The sequence below is a fragment of the Electrophorus electricus genome, chromosome 13 (assembly GCF_041902795.1).
Source record: "Electrophorus electricus isolate QZ-2024a chromosome 13, ASM4190279v1, whole genome shotgun sequence".
In the NCBI taxonomy this organism is placed as follows: domain Eukaryota; kingdom Metazoa; phylum Chordata; class Actinopteri; order Gymnotiformes; family Gymnotidae; genus Electrophorus; species Electrophorus electricus.
The window spans coordinates 10,007,501-10,032,500 of NC_137509.1; the positions used below are offsets into that span (position 1 = coordinate 10,007,501).

At 46.7% G+C, this 25,000-nt stretch overlaps 1 protein-coding gene across 4 annotated transcripts in view; it reads right to left on the reverse strand.

Annotated features, from left to right (window-relative positions):
* pcdh7b (protocadherin 7b) overlaps positions 1-25,000 on the reverse strand; it is a 106,097-nt gene that overhangs the window by 54,005 nt on the left and 27,092 nt on the right. The window lies entirely within an intron of this gene.

The following is a 25,000-nucleotide window of genomic DNA, read 5'->3' on the forward strand; positions in this document are numbered from 1 at the left end:
ACAGGAGATGACTATAAAACTGAATGTATATACTGGCCCTCCAGGAAATGAGAATCCTCTGCCCTATATAGTTACACAGAAAATGCAGCATATACGCTATTTCTGGACACAGCACTAGACTTAAGGACTTCTGGGGAGAGGAGAATAATGTTGACCAGTTTACTAAAGAAGTAGCATGTCCAAAACAAAATACAACATTTAATGAGTGGTACAATAATTGTTTATGTATAAGGGTGTTGGAAATATGAGTTCAAAGCCCTAAGGAGTAAGTACAGATGCCACACTTGGTGGTGGGGTTTTACATAGAGCTGCAGAGGCCTGAAGGACGCCCAGGTCTCCTTCTGTGGTTTACTTCATGACAAAAACAGGACACAGGGAGCAGTTAGGACCCCTGGGGGGGGGGGATGGAATATACCGCTACACACACATAAACAACAGACACGGCAGTGGAAATGCACACACACGCACACACTGTGGAAACATGTAGAGCCTCAGAGGGGCTACTTAAAAAAGGCATGCATGTGCACAAACACTAACTGGCTATCTACACACACACACACACACACACATGCATATATAGAAACAATGCATTAACTTGCAAAAGGCAGCACATGTAATCCTTCTTCACTGAATACGTTACAAAATAGTCTCGTAATGGCTTTTGCTTTTTTTTTTTTGTTTGGAAAGGAAACTCTGGTCACCGGCCTCGGCTCTAGCTCCCGCTGCCCACCCCTCTGTGTCTCAGCGGGCTGCCTTGACTGGAGGAAGGTGGGACAGAAGGATCTGATGAGGGGGAGGAGAGAGGGTGTGGGGGGGCAGCCCTGAGCCCTCCAGCTCCTCCCACAGCAGAAGAAAGGGATGAAAGAAGAGTGACGTTGCACAGCATCTGCTCACACAAGCAAAGCAGAGTGTGGCAACGGTGGCACCAGTAAAGCCGAAAACAAAACAGGATATGCGTATGCTCTCTTTAGCTTATGTGGCTAGGACTGTTCCCAGGCAAAACGCGGAGACGGTGCTGTTGCTGTGACAACACCACCCCAGGGCTGAGTAGGTGGGCAGGTGGAGTGTGGGGGCGGGGCCAAGGTTTCAGGATGTCTCGGTAGGCCGCAGAAGTGCACTGGTACTGAGCAGCTGCTCGGCTGACTCAGGATGACTGGGTGACGGAGAAGGCCTGCTGGTGTGTGTGTGTGTGTGTGTGTGTGTGTGTGTGTGTGTGTGTGTGTGTGTGTGAGAGAGAGAGAGAGAGATAAAGTTTTGTCCTATCTCCAAGAAGGTAAATTAAATTCTGATGATTTAATGAGCATTGTAGCTTTGTAATTAAACTACTGACTTCTACTCAGGAGCTGTGGAAGTGCAGGGAGAAGCAGGCGAGGCAGTAGATGAGAAGCAGAGAGATGAGGCTGCTGCCCATTTCTCTTTTTCTTTCTCTCTCCTCACCATTTGTTGCTTTACTCAATGAAAGGGCCAAAATAGTCTAACAACTACACAAGCTTTCATCTCCCTCTCTTTCTGCCTCTCCCTCAAACGCACGCACGCACTCATCAGTGCCCGGAAGACCTACCACAGATCAGGAAAACAAACAAACAAAAAAAAGAAAAAAGGTGTTGTGTTGATAACAGAGGGTGGCAGCTTTGTAACTCACGCCAACAGGGCCAACAAGAGAATTACTGCACATGTGTGTGCGTGAGTGTGAGAGACCTAAAGAGTAACCCAAGGCAGACAGCGAATGGCTAAGGTGATATATTAATTAAACACTAATGGATTGGCGGTGTCTTTCCAGAGGCGTGGTCTCCGAGCCCCGCCCCCTCCTCTCCTGGGACTGTCAGTTCTGCTTTTCTTTCCAGAATGTTAAATAGGACAGAGCACCATCACTCCCTCGGCTCATTCTGTCCCGCCTTCGTTCTCCTTGCCCTCCTCGCTCTCTGCCTTTCTGACGAAGTGTTTCTGCACTGCTCATTACTCTAAATTGTACCGCTGATCTGACACGTCACTGTGACCTTGGCATTTGTATTTCAGTGAATTAAGAGTGGAGGAGTGAACGGAGTGTGTAAAGGTTAGAGACACGTGCACGCACACACGTGAACGCACGCATGCACACACACACACGCGCGCGCACACACGCTATCATCAACCAGGACTGAGCAAGTAATGGTGGTAAACCAGTAAACTAGAATTTACTTTATTATATAATAATCTTGGGACAATTATAGTTCACTCTGGTGACATGATTCTCAGTTTCACACAAAACCTACAATATTTCACAGGCCTACTGAAACCACCACACACATCTGCCCTGCATTCTAATGCCACACTAATTTATTTATTTACTTCCCTTAGCTATTTCTCTAGCTAATGCAGAAATCTTGGCAATAAATTATGTTTCCATGTAATTACAATAAACACTCAACAAATGAATTGAAATAAATATTCATGGTGTAAAAAATTCACTTGGATAGTCAAACATTTGTTGCATAATTAAATGGAAGCCCAGAGGGCGTCTAGCTGAAATAACAGATCAAAATTATATTTATGTATCATTTCCTCATTCTGTCTCTCTCTCTCACTCTCTCACACTCACACACACCCTCCCTTAGCTCCCTAAAAGTAATGGCCATACCTAAAGTAAAGCACGACAGCAATCAAACTATCTGTTTTGAGACTTAAATGACCCTCAAATGAAATGACCTCAAGATAAATCAGCAACGTGCAGAGGAAGTGCAATCTGAACTATGATGAATGAAGGCAGAGGAGTAATATGTACCGGGTGATGGATTTTGACAGAGCGAAGCAGCATTTGGGCAAGCTGAGGAGAGGGGGAATTGACACGAGAAGGGGAACGATGGTGAATGAAATCATCTATCCTCCCTCGTGTAAGTGAGTCTTTTTAATGGCAAACAGCTATGGAACAAGGGTGGGCCTTGGATATACCAAAATGCATGTAATATGTCCTTTATTATTTAAAAGGACCCTAAGTGCAATGAGGAATGTTCTTGATTTGACTGGATTTGTGTGTAAGGCTTGCCTTGAAAACTCTCTCACTCACTCTCTCTCACTCTCTCTCTCTCCCTCTCTCTCTCTCTCTCTCTCTCTCTCTCTCTCTCTCTCTCTCTCTCTCCCTGTCTCTCCCTCTCTCTTACCTCATATCATACGAATGTGGGCAGAGCAGTAGTGTATGCTTTGCTCTGGCAGTCTCTCCTTCCCTCCTACTGAGGCGTGGCATGGCTGTGACCCTCTCTTCAAACCTCCTCACCCGTCTTAAGGATTAATGCCATTATAAGTCACTTTACACAGACACACACGTGCACACGGCAGGAAGCCACAGCCTGAGTCAAACTCCATCAACGCAGGGTCCCCGAAAGGCCTCAGGGTGCTTAGAGAAAGCATGGATTCCACTTCCATTTAACCATTCTCTCTCTCTCTCTCTCTCTCTCTCTCTCTCTCTCTCTCTCTCTAAATGATTGAGCACTGCTGATATGACAGGCATAGCTGATTGAATGTCCCAGTCATTTGACTAAACGAAGTCCTAAACACAACCGGGTGAGCGGGGGCTCCGGCAGGCACTCAACCTGGAACTGCAGCCCTCAGCCTAAACAGAGCCCCGTGAACCCACACAATATTTATGAATGTCCTCCAGCAAGGCCTGGCTCTAATCAACATCCCCGCCAGGCCTCCAAGGACCTAATGCTCGGCCACATCGATCTGATCCTCACCTAGCTTCACTGAGGCGGTCAACCAGCTGTCAGGGATATTTCATTAATGCCTCCAGCTATAATTGTATTGTTACACACCGTTAGCCCAAGAACCAATTAAAGCACTGGGGACTTCATCCAGCTTGCTTCTACTCAGGGGACACGACTAGATGGTTACATTGGACTACAGATAAATAATCAGAGATGCAGTGCTATGGATTCTTATGCCGTGGAATTCTAATTCATCATTTATCTTGGCATCTAGTCTATTGCTGGTAAATTTTGAAATATAAATAGGACATATGCTTATTAGGAGAACTAACATGGCACATTCAACAAAGACCACATTTTCATTTATTAATGACCGGCGCACCACGAGCATGGCGAGCTTTTCCTGTATCGATCGCCGGGCTGATTTGCTACTTCGCGGGAGTGTAAGTGTAGGCATGCCGACAGAGGAGTGCATAAACGCCTGTGACCCGCGGTGAGCGGTGACTTAGGCAATGAGAGAAAACACAAACTCAGAGGGCTCTTTGGGCTCAGTGTGATTTGGCAACCAAGCAGAAAGGAGAGGAAAGGAGGAGACGAGGCAGAACACGAGAAAGGAGCAAAGAAATAACAAAAACGAGAGGCTGCTAAGAGACGTCTCCAGACACGAGAGGTCTTAGTCTGGAAGGGAATGTGGGGGGAGAGGGAGAGAGGGAGATATGGGGAGGGGGGTGACCCAGGGAAAAAGGAGAGGGAGAGACACGATGTACTGCAGACATTGGAGTTTAGCCACTGCTTTCAGTAGCAGCACCTGTAATTAACGATCCCTCTTCAAAGTTTCATAAGGAACCAGAGAGTGACTCAGACATCATTATCTGATCCAGCTGGTCGGATACATAACACAGCCTTACTCTCAAATTCTGGACGAGAACAGGAGGCAGCTTTATAGGACCTCTGATGGGTTCTTCTCATAAGGCAAAGAATAAACAGTCAGGATGTGATTTCCGGATTCAATTACACTTATGACAGAAGATTCCTGTGGTTCAAAAAGGAAGTGGATCTAGGAAATCTTATACATCACTTCACAGAAATGAAGTCCGAACTGGGCCACAGGAAAACACTTATAGACTGGCTCCTCGGAAGTGCAAAGTAGTTATTCAACAAAACTGACTAGGAACGATGTCTGTTTACCTGTCTATGCTGGCACACCTGAAGTCTGCACAAAACAAGCAGTGTGGTGAATCACAATTTGTTTCAAATGCAACTTTTCAAAACAGGCAATGGTAGCTTTAGCCAGGAGCTAGAAGCATTTAGAACAGACCTCCAAGACAAAAGGCATATTCTAAGGGCTTTCTGAGTCACTGAATTTAAGGAAAAAGCTAAATCTTTCATGTCAACTGAAGAGAACTTTTACTCATATGCATCGAAGTAGGATCTCTAAATGTAGACGGTGATAACACCCGTGTGTCCAAAACAACTAATTTCTTATCTCCATGGCAACTATCTCCATGCAGCTACTTCTTGCTTATATGGTGAATGGTTGTGCATGTCTTGTGGTGAAATTGAAGATTTGCCAAGGTTATTTTCAAAGGAAGCAGTGCCACTGTTATTATAGTGCGGAAGTGAGAAAAGCAATGCCTGTAATATAGCAGTGGAGCGAGGGGAGGACATATCTGGCATGGCTAAAGACAGATATGGCTAAGACCATTTCAGAAGCAAGCAGCAGAGATGTAATATCCCAAAGTTTATATCACACACACACACACACACACACACACACACACACACACACAGAGAAAAAATAAACACACAAAGTACACAAACAAAACTATACAAAACTATTTTTCATTAAAGGAGCGTGTGGCTTGTATATGCTCGCATGTGGAAAACGTTTTGTGTCTTGGACTGTACATATGTGTGTGTGTGTGTGTGTGTGTGTGCATATGCGTCTGGGTTTGTTATGTATGACAGCACCCGTGGTGAGGCTCTGGGAGTCTTTGTTTATCCTGGAGCTCGGGGAGTCTCAGGTGTCTGTTTTGTCTTAAAGGATGACTAGAGCTGGTCAAGCTTCGTTTCTCCCCTGCTTTCCTGCCTGTGAGGACCTCCAGATGGGCTCCAGACCTGCTAAGCCTGACTGGAGTTTAGCCAGTTCCAAGATCTCGCTTCTAGGGCACACACCGCCATGCCTCCCCCCAGGCGGTGAAGTCTTCTAGGGCATCTTGTGCCACAGTCTACCCTGCCACAAGTCTCTCAGGGTGGCTGAATTTTTGATATCTCACCCAAGGCTGTTGTGATCTTGGGTCAGCTGGATCAGAGCAGAATAGTCCAAAACCAGGCTGTGTTTTCCCTGCCGTTTGCTCAGGGCTGGCATCCTCCAGGGACCCCTTTAGCGCATTTTCAGACCACTAAGTCCAGGCCAGGCTCCCACCTCTGACAGCCTGTTCAAATAGAAGGTCTCTGGCTAAGGGGAAACCTTTAGCCAGTGCCAAGGCCCTCCTTTGATAGCAACTCGGCCAGGTCTGAACCATTCCCCAAGGGGTCACTCTAATCACATATGACCCTGGGCAGCTTTCTTCTTGGGCAAAGCTCAAGCGTAGCTGATCAGCACTTCTAAAAGCCATTCTTTCCAGAGAGGGAGAAGAGAAGAGAGGGGGAAACAGCCCCTGGACATAAGCTACACCGATGTTTTTCTCGGGCCAGGCCCGGGTCTCTGAATTGAAGTTCAAAGCATGGTTTTGGTGGACTTCAGTCAGCTGGGTTCGAATGGAGGCTTTAGGAGGGCACTCAGGCATACATCCCTCACCTGGCCGGGGCGTCTGTGAGCCCTTCTTTCCCAGCAAGCCATTCTTCTGATCCTCCACCTCAGCCCTTACTCTCTGCACTGACACAATGATGCATCACTTCTTCCTGTTCCACTCCATTTCCACTCGGGTCAACTTGGCCTTTCCATTCGCCAGATGTTCCGCACACAACATACCGGGGCTGTTAGACACTCTGGTGAAAGCCAGCGGGTTTCAAATGATTGCCTGGTCACATTTCGGGCTTAGTGGACACTACTACTCGGAAATGTCCAAATACACCCTTTCCCAGTCTACCCTTGCATTTAACCTTGTTTTTTTTTGTTTTTTATATTGAGCTCAATGCATAACATTTAGTAGTAGCTGTGCTACAGTTGGCACTAGCAACTGTGCTACAGTTGGCAGTGATTATTGTAAACCTCTGCATAATAAAGGGCAGCACCTGCACATGCTCTTCAGTCCCACCAGGCCTCTGAATGCACGAGAAACAAGCATTTCTTCTTTTTCCCCATTTTATGATCTGAAGGCATGCGATCAATGCAGTGTCCTTGAACTCTCTATTAATTCCTGTGGTGTTGCTCCCTAGGGGGTGTATTGACCCCTTTATTGCCCTCGTTTAGCAGGGGAAATAAATAAAAAAAATCACGGCCGAGTGGGCTTCGGACTCCTAACGAATGTGTGCAGACTGCAGCGTCAGATATCAAGACTTGGGGATAATAAGGCCTCACTTGCCCAGTGCCCTGAAGCGAGGGAGAAAAGGAGGGACAGAGAGGGAGAGAGAGAAGGAGGGTGGGAGGGAGGCAGATGTCATGGGAAGTTGTCACTCTCTTCATGGGTTTTCCGAGGAACCACCAAGAGTTTTGGAAGTTGCTGCCCAGTTTTTAGTCAACGGAGGCACAAGTGTGAATACTTTCTCTCTGTCCCTCCCTCTCTCTCTCTCTGCCTTTCATTTGACTTCTGTCTTTTTTGAGACAGCGAGCGGCTAAACTCCATTAGCGTGTCCGATGTGCATTTAAAAACCGGATGGCGGGTGGGGACTCCCGCTTGATTATACTCACCGTTTCGTGTCCCGCACTCTTTTAAGACCTGCCTAACGTTTGAACAGACCTTGAAGTGGTGGATTAGCCTAGAGTGTGACAGAGATACTATCCTGAAGGAATGCATTTACGCCTTCAAAGACATAGCCGACCTCTGACCCATTCTGAATTAGAGGGAGAGGTGCCCTAAGGACACTTTCTTTGTCCCTACTGCAGTAAAAGCACTGGATTACACATCAGCTCACTATGGCTTATTTCTGTCCCTATTTTAGAGTTTAGTAATGAAGAGAAGGCATTGCGTTATAGCTGGCGACAGCCAATAGAATTTTCACTCAGCTGGAAATGTCACACGGTCTCCGAAGTTCTCATACATTTTCATGGCCATTACCTAATGCAGGCTCAGCTCAGTACACTGTTGTTGCATGTTTCTCGGTAATGAAAAAATGGCATATAGAGTTTCAGCGGCTAACTGTGTGGCGGGTTATTTTCCATGACTGAAGGACATATCAACCTTCATCCAAACCAGGTCATTATCCGTGCAACCTGACCAACAAGCATCAAACCACATAAGCCTTCAGGTGACTTCCCCAACATCACAGCACAGGCAAAAATGTAACCCACACATAAGCACAACACACACGCGCACACGTGCACACACACGCAGAGTCTGGCCTTGGTGTCCACTGTCCCATTACATTCATCTTCATATGAGCCCATTGGTGAAGAGAACACCATCCTTTGTCCTCTGTGTGATCACTGCCACTTGTCAATCACAGGTATGCGGCAGGCAGCACTTGCTTACACAGAGTAAGCAGAATTCACTCCGACCACAAGCGCCCGAGCTGACAACTGACCCACTAATGCCAGCAGGTGACAGCCCCCTGTCGCGCCGATGGTAGTCACCGGTGACGAGGGTCCCGCGAGTCAGCACTGGCCATAAACAGCCGCAGGGACTAGAGGGGGTATATCGTTAATCATGTAATGAGCCCTTGCACGGCCCAGCGGTGGTGAATCAGCTTACGCCCCAGCACCGCGGGCCAAAAGCGCCAGAGTAACGGCTGCCCTACACCCTGAGGGCAGGAAGGCTGTAAACGGCTCCTGCGCGCCGTTCTGGCCGGAGACGGGCGAGAGCCCACAGCACGGCTCGCCTCGTCCTGTCCGGGATTTAAACCCTACCAGATGACGAACCCCCCCCACCCCACCCACCCACCTCCCACTCATTCTCAGATAACAGTAGGCCAAATTATTTCGATCTGTCTGTAAGGGAAGGCAAGAGACAGACGTGTGCGGAGTCCCACATGATTGTGGGTGTTACACAAGATGGCTGCAGAGGCGCTTCCCTTTGGGAAGATGAGGTGATTGGAGGATGATGCGGTGAGTCTCGGCGCATCGGTTACAGCCAGCCAGGGCCCCGTGATGAAGTCAGCCTGCGTCTGGACTCCATTCTGCCGAGACACGACCACAAGTGGGCCAAAGACAACGGCAGACGCAAGAGCAGAGGCGGACATGGGGCGGATGTGTGTGGGGGAGAAGACCTGCTGAGTGCAGAGTCTGACCGCAGGCGGAGCCTGGCTGAGGGTGGGGCGGGGCCGAGGGGCGAGCCTGACTTCACCTCCAAGATGACTGGAGCTGAATGGCAAAAAAAATCCATCCTTTTTTTTTGGGGGGGGGGGGGGATTATTATTTCTTTTATTTCATTTCCTTTGGAACAGAACACTTTTCAGTGAAGAGTAGCAAAATAGGGTGTTTATCATGAATAAATCAATGTCAATGTGACAGCCAAGCAAACTCCATTTCCTGAGGCTGTGGGCACATTACTCAGAGACCACTGCCATGTCACCCTGACTCACACACACAATGTCCTTCATCAATACTCAACTGACTGCTTCTCATTCCCTTACCAGGGTCCCTTTATAGCTATAAACACAGTTAGGGAGCCAGTCTAGGACCCAAAGACAATTATGATAGCAGCGATTAAGAAAACAATTATTTCAGAGAAGTAATTACGCTCTAATGTTTGAACAAACAGATGCGGAGAGAGAGAGAGAGAGAGAGAGAGAGAGAGAGAGAGAGAGAGAGAGAGAGAGAGAGAGAGAGAGAGAGAAGCCCAGGGCAAAGCAAGATTAGTCTGGTATTCACACTGTGATGGTCATTACATACAGGGGCAACAAGCGAGTGATCAGACTACTGATGCCAATGCATGCGCACGCACTCACACACACACACACACACACACACACACAGGAAGAGAGCAAGAAAAAAAAAAACACTTCATCTGTATCCATAATATGCAGTTAGAGACTTTCACAAAGCAAAAGACAAAAACATCAAATATGCTTCATGCGAAAACGCAGTGTCTAATCAGCCTTCAGCACACCACACCCAAAACGCACCTCTCCCGGTCCCAAGATAAAACCCAGCTCCCATGCAAAGATGCGCATAACAATAACTGAACACAACTGTGGTGGGCTCTGTGGACAGGCGAGCAAATCGAATATTTCTGGCTCCAGTCCAGCCAAGCCCCACGAGCGTGTGTAGGCCCCGAGGCAAATTGAAAAACAACAAAAATTAAGAGACAGTGGAGAGGTGCCTTCTTTTAACTGACAAGGACAATTTCCTTGAAGCGAGGCAATGAGAGATGGCCTCTCGCTAGCGCTGAACAGACATTTAAATATGAGCCAACATGAAAAAAACAGCTTTCACTGTCAATTCAACGCTCATACAGTGTTTCAAGTTACTCCTCCCCTCCACTCCTCTCCCTCTCCTTCTGTAGGTGAAGAGTATTTTTGGACTATTGATGGCACATTCCTTGTGGAGGCTAAGGCTAAGCTTGTACGTCTTTTTGTGACAAAAATGTCTCCAGAGCGCTTAGCCTATAAGACGTGAATTTAGGTTAGCCTCCAACTACACAGCCCACCTTTACCAACCGTTCCTGTGGTGCAGGACTCACATATCTACTCGGCGGATATGTTTCCATCCATTCAGAGCCCCATCTCGGAGCCAGTGAGATTTGTTGTCTCTAAAGATAGTTGGTGGGATAATGCCGAGTGTAGCGGGCTGCTTCAAAGCGGTACACTATCGCAAGCTAGCATCCTGATGATGATGATGATGATGAAGATACCGATTCTAATCCCCATGTAAAGACACCCGAGTAGCTCGAGGGACTCATTCGAGTACTCTTCACACCTCCTTATTCTCTCTCTGCCAGATTCTTTATGAAACCAGCCGGTAAGGTTGAAATTCACATCCAAACACGTCTCTGCATTTGCTAATGGACACTAATGAGTTAGTCTCTTCATTTCTGATCTGATCCAGATGCACATATTCACCGTTGCAAAAAAAAAAATTAAAAATGCAATGAGGAGAATGTCACAGATGGGGTGACTCCACCGTTGTCACATGTGCCACATTGACTCAGTCACTCCTTGCTTGAGGGTGTTGGAACATCATACGATTCATTAGCTGGATAAAAATATCCCTGGGGCTCTTCGACAAATAAGACATGGACACTACACTGAGCAAAGAGGGACGACAGCACACCAGAGAACAAGATGGTAAACAGATGAAGCTCTTCAGTGAAACGTGTAAAAAAAAAAAAGAGAGAGCTTCAACAATATATGAAGTGACCATCAATCGATATGAAATCCTGTATATACAGAACACAGAAGTTTAAAAGAGAAGAAAACGTTCTTAACATCTTACTGCGGACCCACGCGAGTCATTTTGGACTGTTAATAATGAAATATCCTACAACATAAAGGGCAGCTGATAGTTTAAAATGGCATGAAATTAAACTGACAAAAATGTAGTCGTGAGTTTTGCTTGTGACAGAGACACTCCCTGTGCAGCCAGATACCAACTCTCCCGCTCTGTGAGCCAAAATGGCGCTCGTACCTCGCCTAATTTAACCTTCTGCACCTCCTTAATCTGACCATCAAATCAGTCGTCGCACCCTCCGTGCCACCCCCGCTGCTCCGCTGACAGAGCACCGCAAACAGGAGCACACTCAGGTGCTCTGGGAGGTGCCCAGGGCAGACGGATCGAATGACACGGCAGCCGCGACGCTCGAGTAGGCATGAGAGAGTGCGGGGGAGGGGGAGAAGGCATGCTCCTCCACCTGCTCATGGACTACTGGTAAGCACAAAGCAGCCATTATTACTGCAACGTGAGATTGAGCAAAAGGATAAGGGTATAATATACATGAGCAAGCACGTACATGCGCGCGCGCGCACACACACACACACACACACACACACACACACACACACACACACACACACACACAGAGGGGCCTGCAGTTTCATTATCTGAATTCGACGATCTGACTTGATGGGCACTCGTTGACGGTACTGATTAGCCTACTGTAGCTTCACAGAGGTGATATTGTATCCACACAATGGTGAAAATTACTAATCATGGACTCTAGGACCTAAGTCAAAAGGCAGTATTTCACCTTTTCTGTTATTAGCCAGCAGTAGATGGTAGAAGGTAGTCACTAGCTAATATTCAACCCTGTAATTTAGGTTACTAAATAAGCCTAAAAAAACACACTTGGACTGAAACAAGCAGCACGGGTGCAATGACCGCACAGAGAAGGAAAAGCAAGCCTACATAAACATTCATCTGGGAAGCACTGAGCTGCCCACAGTAAGGCAGTTCAACAGGGAAAGACCAGTTCCTCTCTTTGTGTGAAACTCCAGCGTCATGAAAGGTTTATATTTCAGGTAATGAATTATGTCTGTATATGGCTCAGTTACATGGGTGTATGAGTTGTATTTACAAGTCCATGGTTTCTTTTGGGAAAGACTACTTATACATTCAGAACCGCAATCCAATCTTTTTCCCTTATTGTGTCCAGCTATTGTGTCCATGCACAGTCATGTTTTTATTCACTCTGCTATCAATTGCTTACTGTCTCTCTCTCCCTCACACACACACACACACACACAAAGAGAGCAGAGAGAGAGAATAATCTGCAACCTATAGCTTTCCATAATGAGCTATGAATGTAGCTCTATGCTAATATGAGGTCTGATGTGGTCAGGTAAATTTAACCACAGGTGAATTAACTGGAGCCCAAAGCAGAGAAGCACTAATCATTAATCATGCCTTTTAAATTTAGGAAAATAGCCTATTTGGAATGCCAACTAGCCAGCAGTCCTTATATTATTTACCAAAGGTGTTTTTATTTACTAGGGATCTGTGTCCGTTGACTTGTCCTGTGGCAGGGACAGCAGACCTTCAGCCTGATTCTCTGTAGTCAGACAAAATGCAGGTCAAACATAATGAAAACTCATCACACTGCAGCTAATGCAGTGTATTTGCCTGAAGCTAACCACCCCGCCAACTCCTTTCATCCCTGACACACAAACACATGCACACAACCACATGTAAATACAAACCAAGGCACTTAGAAGCACAAATAATCTGCGTCCATTTCTGATCGCTGTTTACAGTAACACATGCAATATCACATATCATTATAACCATATTTTTACAACCAAGTCAACTAACTTGCAGGACAGGTCATTCAAATGGCTTTTACAAATCACTACATTTATTCATATTGTCCACGAACGTGACATGAACGTATCACACGCATCTCCTTGTGCGTGCACGTGCTGCACGACGCCTCCCTGGGCCTGGAGCTCAGCACTGGTTCCACTGCCACACGGCTCAGGCGCCCGAACGCCACACCGGGCAGCTCAGTCCTCATACCCAGCATGCCGCGCTTGTGCTCAGTGGCTGTGCTAAAAGCCACATCGGAACCAGCAACTGCTGCAACACTAGTGGACAGCCTGGGAGATCCAGCGAGTGTTTACTGGAAGCATCTCCAGAAGCCCATCTTTTAATGTGTGGGATTACCATTTTTTAAAAGCAATATTAGTCAATCTACAAACTCTCCTACTGCCCAAGCACTGGGCAAAGGGTGCTAGTACCCATAGGTTCAGGCATGGCAAACTTAGTTCCCAGCTAGCAGTTACCACTGCTGGTACTCTAACAGATAAAGCTAATAAGGCTGCTGTGATACACAGAGACTAGCAGGCTTGTGTCCACTAGCAGCCTGAAGCAGGGCCTGGGATAACACCTCCCTCCTCCAGGACTCTCAGACAGCAAGGGCTTCCACACCACACTTCAAGTCGATTCTCATGACTTAAGACTTGTTCCTTTAAAACGCAGCCAGCAAGTTCGTGTATTGGATGCGCATGTGTTGGACTCGTCCTGCTACAAAATGCAGTTGGTTAATGTTGCAACTGTGAAATGCGATACCACGCGCATTTTTCTCCTATCATCCGTGAGCCTTTTTAAATCATAAATGCAGGCCGCTGCTCTGTTCCTCGCGTCTCGCTTTTTTTTTTTTTTTTCTCCATTCTATGCTCGCGGCGCTAAAGAGCACGTGCCTTATTTACTCTCGCGCTCCCCTTAATAAGAGCGTGCCAGCCCGTGGAACGAGAGCGAACCGACGCATCAGAATCATTAGAGGATGGACTGCATTACTTCTGACAGAGGCTCGCCGGAAATCATGCTTTAAAAAAATTAATTAAAATAATCATGGCGCTCAAATAAAAATGAACAACAGTTTGATTATATAGCTTACGAAACGTGGTTGGAAGCAGACTCGCGTGCGCCCATGGGCGGATGACGCTCTCGCTTCTGCGGGCGGCGTCACTGAACTGCCCCTCGCTACTGTAATCGCCAGGGCGCACCGCGTGTGCCTAACAGTATTTGAATACTCTGGACTTGCTGTGTCCAAACAAACTCGTCCCGGGGGTAGGGGCTGTTCCAGCATCCCACTACTACTACACCACCACCACCACCCGACCCGCTCGCTCCGCAACACTACCCTTCCAACGCCGTCCAGCTGAAATGTGAGGAGCTGCTCCTGCCGCAGTTCTAGCCTTTAAAAGGGAGCTGCAGGACTGGTTTCGGATCAGCCAAGCGACTGGCTACTGGTCGGCTAGTTTACCGGCTAGCTGGATGCTTCATGTTTCGGTGACCGTCCGGGAATATCAGATGGGTCATATTATGATCTCAAGCAATTATAAACTCAAACAGCATCGTCGCTGTGTTTCTTCGGCCTGGTCTCTTCGTCGTGGCTTGCCGTTTTTGTTTTTGTTTGTTTGTTTGTTTTCTTTTTTGGTGGGGGGGGGGGTGCAAGCTGCAATTAATTTGCACGTTGCGACCATCCTTAGAACACCCTTTGGAGGAGAGAGAAGAGAAAGATAGGTGAGGGGTTGATAGGGAAATGAAAAATAAACAAACTTGTCAGAACGTCCATGAATAAGCCAGAGCCCAGCTGTATGTCTCTCATAACTAAAAGATCGATGAGTGAGGTAGTGAGTGTTCATCGTAAAGAGCGACTCCCTCTCTTGCTCGACAAATCCGCCCGTTAGCCCGGCACACACACGCTTTACGCCAGGGCTGCCGAGCATGCCCCGCGCGGATGTGCGCGCGCATGTATCAGCGTGTCTGCCAAACGCCTGTCTGCAGTTAGGGATTAGCTTGGCTCGGTTGGATAGACGGACCTTCCCATACCCTCCCGCCACTAGACTGAAATGGACGTTCCAATATCAAATGAAATTACATTAAAAAAATAATAAAAAATCCAGAAACATCATTACCTAGCTTGCTTGAGTGCACATTTGATTAAAAATGCTGACATCTTTCCTCAGATTTTTCAGTTTATGAAGTAAAGCTAGCGACCCTGCCTTACATACTTCTGAAAATGGATTAAAGTACAATGACCTTGTCCCAAAACTTATAAATTGCACAAGTTCTTCTAACACAAGCACACAGCAGGCATGGCCCACATTAGCACACATGTAGTTTAATGTGTGATATTCAAAAGAACCTTCTGGTCTCCGGCAAGAGCCTCGGCAACCTGGTGTCTTTGGAAGCTCATACCAACCGTAAAAAGATGTGTGATTTACAGCCCAATGGACAAAGATAAGGACAAGATGAGAAGGCTCCAGTGCATCTGAATGCACTAGCAGCACCTGGGGTGTGGGGGCGGGACAGGTGGGGAGGTGGAGAGTTCTTCAATGTTATGTTGGATGTTTTCAGCACTAGTGGCTTTGCATGGGGCCTATACTATCAGCGTACTATCAGTGCCAGCGCACATAGATGAGTGCTAGTGGTATTGTGCCATACGTGTGTCACAGACGTAGTGAAAGGATGTGAAATAAAAGGAAGTGCTGGGCTGGATTCTATTTAGGACACAGCCATCAAATTCTGTATATTGCTTTTGATGCGTTCTGTATGCTGAATGCATGTGGCATGACAAAATAAGCAAGCAAGGCTGCCAATTGAGCTATTTAGAGAGGCGATGGCACAAGTCAAGTCCAGACAAGTGAGCCTCAAGAAAAGGTCCTGGGCTGAGAGACTCGCTGGTTGCACAAACACATGCCATGTGGAAATATTTCTGTTTGCATGTTGATCTAACACTGTCACTCCATGTGGGGAGCGTGTGCGCGCGTCCGCGCGTGTGCATGCGTACGTGTGTGAAAGCACGGCAGTATTTAGATTGGGTTTCACTGCAAAGTCTCTGTCTGACACTCTGTTTATCAGTGTATGACAGGCAGAAGCCATTAGGCACATTAGCCACTCACACAGGTCTGGAGGAAGCAGCCTGTGTATGAGGTGTACATGAAGACAAGCAAATCAAAGCAAACCTGAGGTAAGCCAGAGCCAGGACTGCACTAGCCTGCATGGTGTTGGTGGAACGTACTAAACCCAGAGTGGCTGAAAAGCTAATGAATGTTTCTTATGGATTTTTTTTTTTTGGATCAGTCTAAAGCATTATGTTAGCTCAGTGAAAGAGATTGCATATTTTGATGTAAGGGCTTAATATGCAGAAATACGCTCCTTCGAATGCATGTGAATAATACATTCTGTAGCTGAGAAGAAGTGGAGGACTACGACTCCTGAGATTGATTGTATGCCCTCTTTCTTGTTACTTTAGATGCAGACTAAGAATGTGTGTGTGTGTGTGTGGGAGAGTGTGTGTATTTTGTGAGTGTTATCATTGTTCAATCTTGGATCATGGTGTGTCACTGCCAAAATCCAAACAGAGAATCAAAAGCATGTTTTGCATACAAAAGGAATAAAGAAACGTGAGAGACCGAAAAAACAAATGAGGAGATGGTGCTAGAGCATAAAGAACGCATAATTAGGCCTCATTAATAAAACATGAGTGGTGGAAAGCAGCACTGCCCCCTTCACAACCAGGCAATGTTTTAATGATATTGATGGGTTGTGTTATGTGTCTCTGTGGGCGTTGTGGGGGGGGGGGGGGTTGCTATTGATCCTATTGGCCCAAAGCCTTCCTGGAAGCTTTACCTCCACAGGCTGTCATGGCACACTAGGCCGTCGTACACACAGCTGAGTGTGTGCGCATAACACCCCCCCACCCCACCTGCGATCTTCTGCTAGGAGACTAGGTGATAGGAGAGACGTGATGAGTTAACCGAGGAGCGAGGGAGAGAGACGCGGAGGTGCGGGCGAGGACGCGAGGAGGACATGGCTATGTGTAGGTATTCCTAGACTGCAGCATTCTTCATCTGCAGTGGTTCTGCAGAGACCCAAGAGCATCCTGCCACAAGGAGCTACGAAATCTAGAAATCTTTCATATGTAACAGTGTGTGTTTTGGGTCACGCAAGTGTGCGTGTGTGTATGTGTGCATCTGTGTGTGTGTATGTGTGTGAGAGAGAGAGGGTGAGAGAGAGAGAGAATGTGTGTGGGTGTTTGTGAGTGTGTGTGTGAGAAAGAGAGAGAGAGAGAGAGAGAGAGAATGTTTGTGTGTGTGTGTGAGAGAGAGAGAATGTGTGTGTGTATGTGAGTGTGTGTGTGAGAAAGAGAGAGAGAGAGAGAGAGAGAATGTTTGTGTGTGTGTGTGAGAGAGAGAATGTGTGTGTGTGTATGTAAGAAAGAGAGAGAGAGAGAATGTGTGTGTGTGTGTGTGTGTGTTTGCGCAGCAGCAGGTGGAAAAGGCTAAGGCTAGGTGACAGGAAGAAAATGGCCCAGGCCGTTTCACTTGACACCACAGTGGCTTCAAACAAACAAGCAGGAGCCCAAAGGAGAGAGCTCTAATCCATTCAGCCTACAGAGCAATTCTCATTATTGACTGCTGAGAAACAGGGAAAGAGAGAGAGAGAGAGAGATGGAATGAGAAAGCAAGATCAAGAGAGAGAGGGAGAGAGAGAGGAAGAGAGAGATCCAGAGAGAGAGAGAGAGAGAGAGAGAGAAAGAGAGAGAGAATAAGCAAAACAACCTAAATAGGATATAGAAGGGAAGGAGAGAGCACATATGGAGTGAAAAAAGGCACCTCTACAGGCCATCCGTCATGTGGTGATGAGACGTGGTGGATGGATGCCTGTCTTTGCTACTTTGCACGTGTGTAGCTATAAAAATCTCCATATGCACGCCCACTACATACAATAAATGCTGAACAAGGTAAACAGGAATTAATTTTAAAAAGTAGTAAGCAGCGGCAGTATGTGTGTGTTCACATTTCTTATATTAATTAAATGCTGTGCATTACAGGTGAAGGCATATGCACATAAACACACACACACACACACACACACAGAATGCACCAGTCTTAGCTGCCTATGAAGTGCAGTGATGGGGGAGAAAGACTGGCATGACAGTAGCAGATGACCCATCCACTCCAGACTGTGAGTAATGTCATATGAGGTTGAGTGTCTTGACCTTTATAACAATGCGAAGATGATTCATGTCCCCTACCCAATGCTGTGTCTCTCTCATACACACACACACACACACACACACACACACACACACACACTCCCCCCACCTCTCTTTCTCTGCAGCCAACCCACAATATACCTTTAACATATCCATGATCAAAATTGACCGTGATTGACCTGCTAAGTCTAATTTGCAGATCATTGTTAAATTTATGGGAGACAAAAGTCATAAGGGAGATGGAGAGAGAACAAGAGAGAGAGCAGGATAGAGAGAGACAGAGAGAGAGAGACTCATGGCGAGTCAAAAAGAGAAGAAAAGGCAGGGGATAGAACTGGGGAGAGGCAATGGGTCTCCTATCTGTCTGATGTTCTGGATCAGAACAGTGGTTCTCTGTCCACTACAAATGCCAAGGCCACATTTCTGGGAGCCGTTATCTGCAGTTCTGCTCCCCCGCAGGCCTGCACTCACTCTGCCTCAAACCGTCAGCGGCACCCCCGCCCGCCACCATGGAGACACACAGGCAACACGGACAGAAAAGCCAAATAACACCAGTCCCCGTCTAACCCGGTCGAGGGTGACTGGCAGTACGGCAGGGAGAAAATGGAGGACTGAGTTCCTCAGAATTCATCTAGGAGAGAGAGAGAGAGAGAGAGAGAGAGAGAGAGAGAGAGAGAGAGAGAGAGAGAGAGAGAGAAGAGGGAAGTCTGTGGGAATGTGGGCAATGATTGATATTCTTCTCCCATCTCGTTTCAGTTAAATGACAAAGTTGCTCTCAATCAAAACGCCAGAGACTCTGGGTTTACTTTTCCAGCCCAGCTTCCTCAACTGCTCTAACTCCAACTCAGTTCCTTCAGCTGTAGTTAAAAATGCTATGGAATAATAACACGCAAGCAAACGCAGTCATAAAATCAGACCACGAATATGCTCACACATATGCTTACAGTGCAGGTTGATTTAGTGTGTGTGTGTGTGTGTGTGTGAGAGAGAGATAGAGTACAAGAGAGTGAGAGGAAAAAGAGATTGAGAGAGATGGCAGCCCCTGGGAACAGACCATAGCGGACTGAGGGAATATCCTGGAAAGAGAAACACCCCATACAGGGCAGTCGTACCAAGGAACAGAACTCCTGCCTCTTGCACCAGGTGCACAATATCATCTCCTACCTACGCACGTGCTGTCACCCTCTGTGTGTGTGCATGTGTGTGTGCATGTGTGTGTGTGTATACACGTGTGCACCCCATATTTTTATTCAAGTGGGATTAACACATGACGTATGCTATGTGCACCCTTTACATTAACATTATGAGTGTGTAGTTGTGGTTTTTCCAAAGGCGGGGCCGGTGTGTGTGCGCTGCAGAAACCTTCACTACTGGCACCTTCACAGTCAGGAGGGTCCACATTTTGACCCTAAATGAAACTGAACAAATAAATCAGGCTGTAAGGTTCATACTTTAGAATGCCCATACAGAATAATCTAAAGTCACTAAAGATAGATGGATGGATGGATGGATGGATGGATGGATGGATGGATGGATGGATGGATGGATGGGGTTCAAGTAAACAAGTAATTGAACTGCTGAATCTCTATAATAAACTCCCCGAGATTATTAGATACCACTGAGCTTCTGGGTTGGAAACTGGCATATGGGTCGGAAATATAATACTTAGTCATATAATAATAAATAGATTAATTCAGCAAACAATCAGTGGACACTGAAAGGTGCACCCTGGGGAGATTAGGACAGATACGTTTCTGACGACCACCACCCCTCCCTCACCCGCTGAAAAGAGAAATCATAATAAATCGCTCTTATTATAGTTGTTATTATTTTAATTAGAGTGTATTTGTTTATTTTTTTTCCAAGAGGATAGAAGTTAGTTCACTGATAATTGGGTTTGGCTGTCTGTAGGCATGTGCAATATGGCAGTGTGTGTGTTTGGGTATGTGTGCATATGTGTGTGCGTGCGTGCGTGCGCGCACGCGTGTGTGTGTGTGTGTGTGTGTGTTTGTGTGTGAGTCAGTGTGCGAGCACGCACGAGTGCACAGTGAACACAGTGAACACATCCTAATTTCACCATTCTGAATGTTCTGCTCTCTCAGTGTTTGGGGATCAGAGAGCAAGTACACGCTTCTCTTATTACACGAAAGAGCACCACAGATGGCAGACTAACTGATCAGACACACACACGAGAGAGAGAGAGAGAGAGAGAGAGAGAGAGAGAGAGAGAGAGAGAGAGAGAGAGAGAGAGAGAGACAGAGAGAGAGAGAGCTCTGTCCAAAGGCAGTACCTAAGATATGGCCTGAACAGGTATTCCCCTAACACTGAAAGAAAAGATTTGTGGGCATGTGTGTAAAGCTTGGCCTTCTGAGTCACAGACCTCTAGAGGGGTAAAGCTACTGCAGTGGACTGTACAAAGATTATCTGTGGAGGTAGAGGAAGTAGTGAGTGAGCGAGAGAGAGAGAGAGAGCGAGAGAGAGAGAGCGAGAGAGAGAGAGAGAGGTGGCAGACAATAAGGGAGAGGGGTATACAGTGAGAGGTTCAGTGGGAGACACAGAGTTTGTTCTCTTGAAATTTGGGGCAAAATGTAGCTCAGTTCCAAGGCACTGCTGCACTTCCATACAACAATGCAAATGTTCATCCATCTTGGTTAGTGTGTGTGGCAGGGGCGAGAACACACACACACACATGCACAAGCGTGCGCACACACACACAAATTACACATCTCTATGGGCACAAGGGTGCTACATTTGTGGATGTTGTGCGGGTGCTGCACTGCTGTCTAGTCTCCTCAGCAACAATTCCACTGCACCACACACACACAAACACACACACACACACACACACACACACACACACACTCACATACACACATCACAGTCTCCAATCGATTAGCCCCCCCCCAATTCCCTCTCTGTCTCTTGCACTCTCACACCAGCCAATGATGAAATACGGTTTTACACTGCAAAACAGAAATGTGCTGTGGAAATTGCTTTTCAGCAAATTACTTTACATCCAGTTAAAACTGACACATGCACTCACCACACATTCAAACACACACACACACACACACAAACACACACACACACACACACACACACACACACACACACACAAAAAAAAACCATCCAGCTCCTCTTCCCCTCTAAGTGCAGAAGAGGAGGTTTATCGGACTCTTAATTTTGTGGGGAATAAAAACACGCGCCGCCTTCTCTTGCCCGCGAGCCCGAGGCAGCCCCAGGGCAACACGTCTGCTCCCTCACCCGCTCCTCCTCCTCCTCCTCCCTGACTCCTCTCTCCCCGCGTGCCTCATCAGTATGCGGCAGGCACGTGCTCTCTCTCTTATACACACGGGCGCGCGCACCCCAGCCATGAGGCTCTGAACACTGCGGCTTTGTGCCGTGCTGCCTCCGTCTCCTCCTCGCCCACCGAAGTCCGTGTCAATCACCTCTAAATGCTATCATTCATTCCAGAGGAGCAGGGGAAACGCGGCCCACCGGCCTTTATGCCCGAGCGTTCGAACGGAACGCCACCACATGTGACCCGAGGCACTGGGGAGGGTGGGAGGGATGGAAAATGTGCTCCACCTTTCTGGAGCTGGCCCTCACCTGCCTGGGCCCAGCATGAGCACTGAATGCCACAGTGGGAGGTTGTCTTTTATCTTCAGTATTCAGGTCAGTGTTGGACATGCAAACACACACTGTCGGCCTCTCGTCCTTGATCCTCCATTTCAAGGCAGTCACACGAGAAAAAGGCACTTAGACACATATAGAGTAGCATTAGTGACATAACAACAACAACAACAACAACAACACTACTACTAATAATAATAATTACAGCCAACAGTAAAGAGGTGGCATACACTAGCTTTAAAGCTTAGCTTGCATGTCTAATTCATAATGGCTAATATACATCATTTTAAGCAGACACTACTGGATCTAGTAACCTGATTTACATGGAGTCCAGAAATACTCCCCAGGCCCATACTAAGTTTGTGTCCAGGCAGTTTAAGATATGGCACAGGGTCGTGAAGGTTGTGAAGGCTCTGGGGAATTTTCCAGAAATCTAGAGTTTCCTTTCCATTCTTTTTTCTCTGCTTCAAATGGATGAGCTGTTGGAACACATCAGCACACACTCTTAACACACTTTCTTCACACACTACTGCAATTTTGAGATACATGACCTGAGTGAAAACATTTGAGGTAGGGGTCCCAGGGTCACAGGGGTCCACCTTTTCTTTGCCCTTCCCCCGTGTGTCCTCACCCTTCCCTCAGGCATGATTAAAGCACGGGAAGGGCCGAAATGACAACAAAAAAATAAAAAATAAAAAATGGAAAAACAAGAAAGGGTATATGAAACCTCAGTGCTTCTCTGTCACTAAAAGTAATGAGTAACTGGCAGTGAGTCAGGGATAGGAAGCAGGAAAACATTTCAGTTCTGCTGTGAAAGAGTGGAAAAACACACAAACACGTAACTTCCAACCTCGGGAATGATGCTCTGGTATGCTAAGCAGGGTATATGGCCGGAGGCAGGGGGTGTCTCCCCTCTCTGAGCAGTTCCAGGTCATTCGGGAGCTTCCTCCACTAATGGTCAAGAACTGGGGCTTGGTGAATCATCATGGTATCGGCAGAGTAAGCGATGTCATTGTGAAGTGAGGGGAAAATGACAGGTCCATTGTTCTCAAACTTGGGGAGAGGATGAATGACAACCCCATGGAAAGAGGAGGGAGAATGGCCAAGCACATCTATGACTCATAAAGTGTAATTGGGACTCCCTGGTGTTGAGCCATCGGGCCAGGGGAGAATGTTTGAAAGGAAAAAATACAGAGCAAAAGGAAGAAAGGGATTAACAGCAGGATGGAAATGAAATACCGATGCAAAATGGGCAGAGGGGAAAGTACGCAGTATGAAACTTGGGGAGTTGCAAAAGTTCTCAGGTCTTGTTTGTCAACTCTGGTCTTTCTGTTCTCGACCTCAATCTTTGCTTTCTGCCTGAGAAGATTGCGAATGCCAGATCAAGTCTGTGTGCTCAAGTTCCAGGTCCGGATAGCCCAAGGCTCGCGGCACTCTCCACCCTGCGGTCGTGAGCTCAGAGTCTGTTTTCCTGTGCCCATGTGCCTGTGTGGGAGTGCTAAGAGGGCCGTCACGATCACCTGGTTCCAGCCTTAGTTCCAGTGTCCTGGTTTCAGTCTCAACTCCGGTGTCCGGGCTGCCAGCACCTCTTGTGTTTGGCTGGGGTGGAGGGGGGCTCAACGAGTTTAAATTAGGGCCAGGCAAGGTGGATCAAAGCTGGGACTGAGGCTCTAGATCAAAGTGACTCCACACATCCGTACGGATGGAGGGCGACCTTGCTTAACCCTTGAAACTACTAGTGCGGGGTGGCGGGTGCCTCAACAGCAAGAAGAGGGGATAAGGTTTGAGGATGATGGTGGAGCTTTTCTCAACCAGACTAATGCAGGAGTGGCATGGCAGTGTGTGGTAGTAGTGTGATAGTAGAGTGGTAGTCATGTGGTAGTAGTATGGTGAGAATCTGGCCACTGCTAAAGAGCTAGAAGATGGGTAACTAATAGTATCTGTCAACAGACTGACTCTAGAACCCTGCTCTTCACCTACAGCAGGTTACTGATAAATAAATGTCTCGATGAAGTATATGGTGAGAGTCTTCATTAAACAAATAGCTGTTGCACATTAAAGTCTACTGCATCACGTCTACATTCATGTGATCATTATAGCCTTATATGGAATTAATTAGGCACATCTGGGTGAACTCTAAAATGATTAGACTATGAGAGTCTTTAGTGTAGCCATGTATTACCATATAAGGGCAACCAAAGTGACCTTTTTATGATTCTCAGACTCGACTCACTCATAAACTATGCATAACATGGAGGCTGCCAAGTTCATGTGCTGTGCTGAGGTTCGTTTCTGTTTAGAGAAAATTACTTTAAGCCACATGGTCTTTGCTACAACACCTGTATGCATACATGGAAATTCATCAGATTTGACAATCAGTTGACCAGACGCACACACTCCCATGAAGATGTCAGCTCTTGATCAGGAATGCTTCACCCTGATAGTCACAAAAGTCACTTATGAAAGATGTCTGGAACAAACAGAGGATTCCTGGCCTAAAGTTCTAAGACTTTAGTAAGCATAGAAATGTACACTGAACTCTCTACGCCAAACTCTGAAATCTCTGAAATATGAAAACTGAACTCATTTCAGGCAGAGAGTGCTCCTTATGACCTCGCAGCTGTGCTTCGGCACCAAAGTCGAGACAAAACATCACATGGATGATGTCATAAATATCTCAGCCTGTAGACAACAGCAGATGACTAATATTGGCCTACGCTGTTAAATCTTGAAATCAGGCCTATTTTGTATTAATGCATTTTTTTTCCTAAATCGTTCACTTCAGACCTAGAAGTAAAATCCAGTGCAAAATGCACAAGTATTGGCTAATGAAGAAGGAACCTGCTAAGCTGAGCGAATGGGTGTGTTTTGAGTTTGTCCAATATGCATGAAACACAGAGTCTGTTTATCATAATGTCATTTCATATTCATTTCAATAGAGTGGGCTCCAAAAAGCAGCATTACATTCTAAGACTCTGTGAAGCCATAATGCATGCATGTGTGTCGTGTGTGTGTGTGTGTGTTTGTTTGCTTGTGTGTCTGGGTGTGTAAAATGTCCACATACAACACTTGTTTTTCAGAGGGCCTTCAAAAGAGTTTTCTGCAATTTCAAGGTGTCAGACTTGTGTGAATGAGTGGTCATGAGAG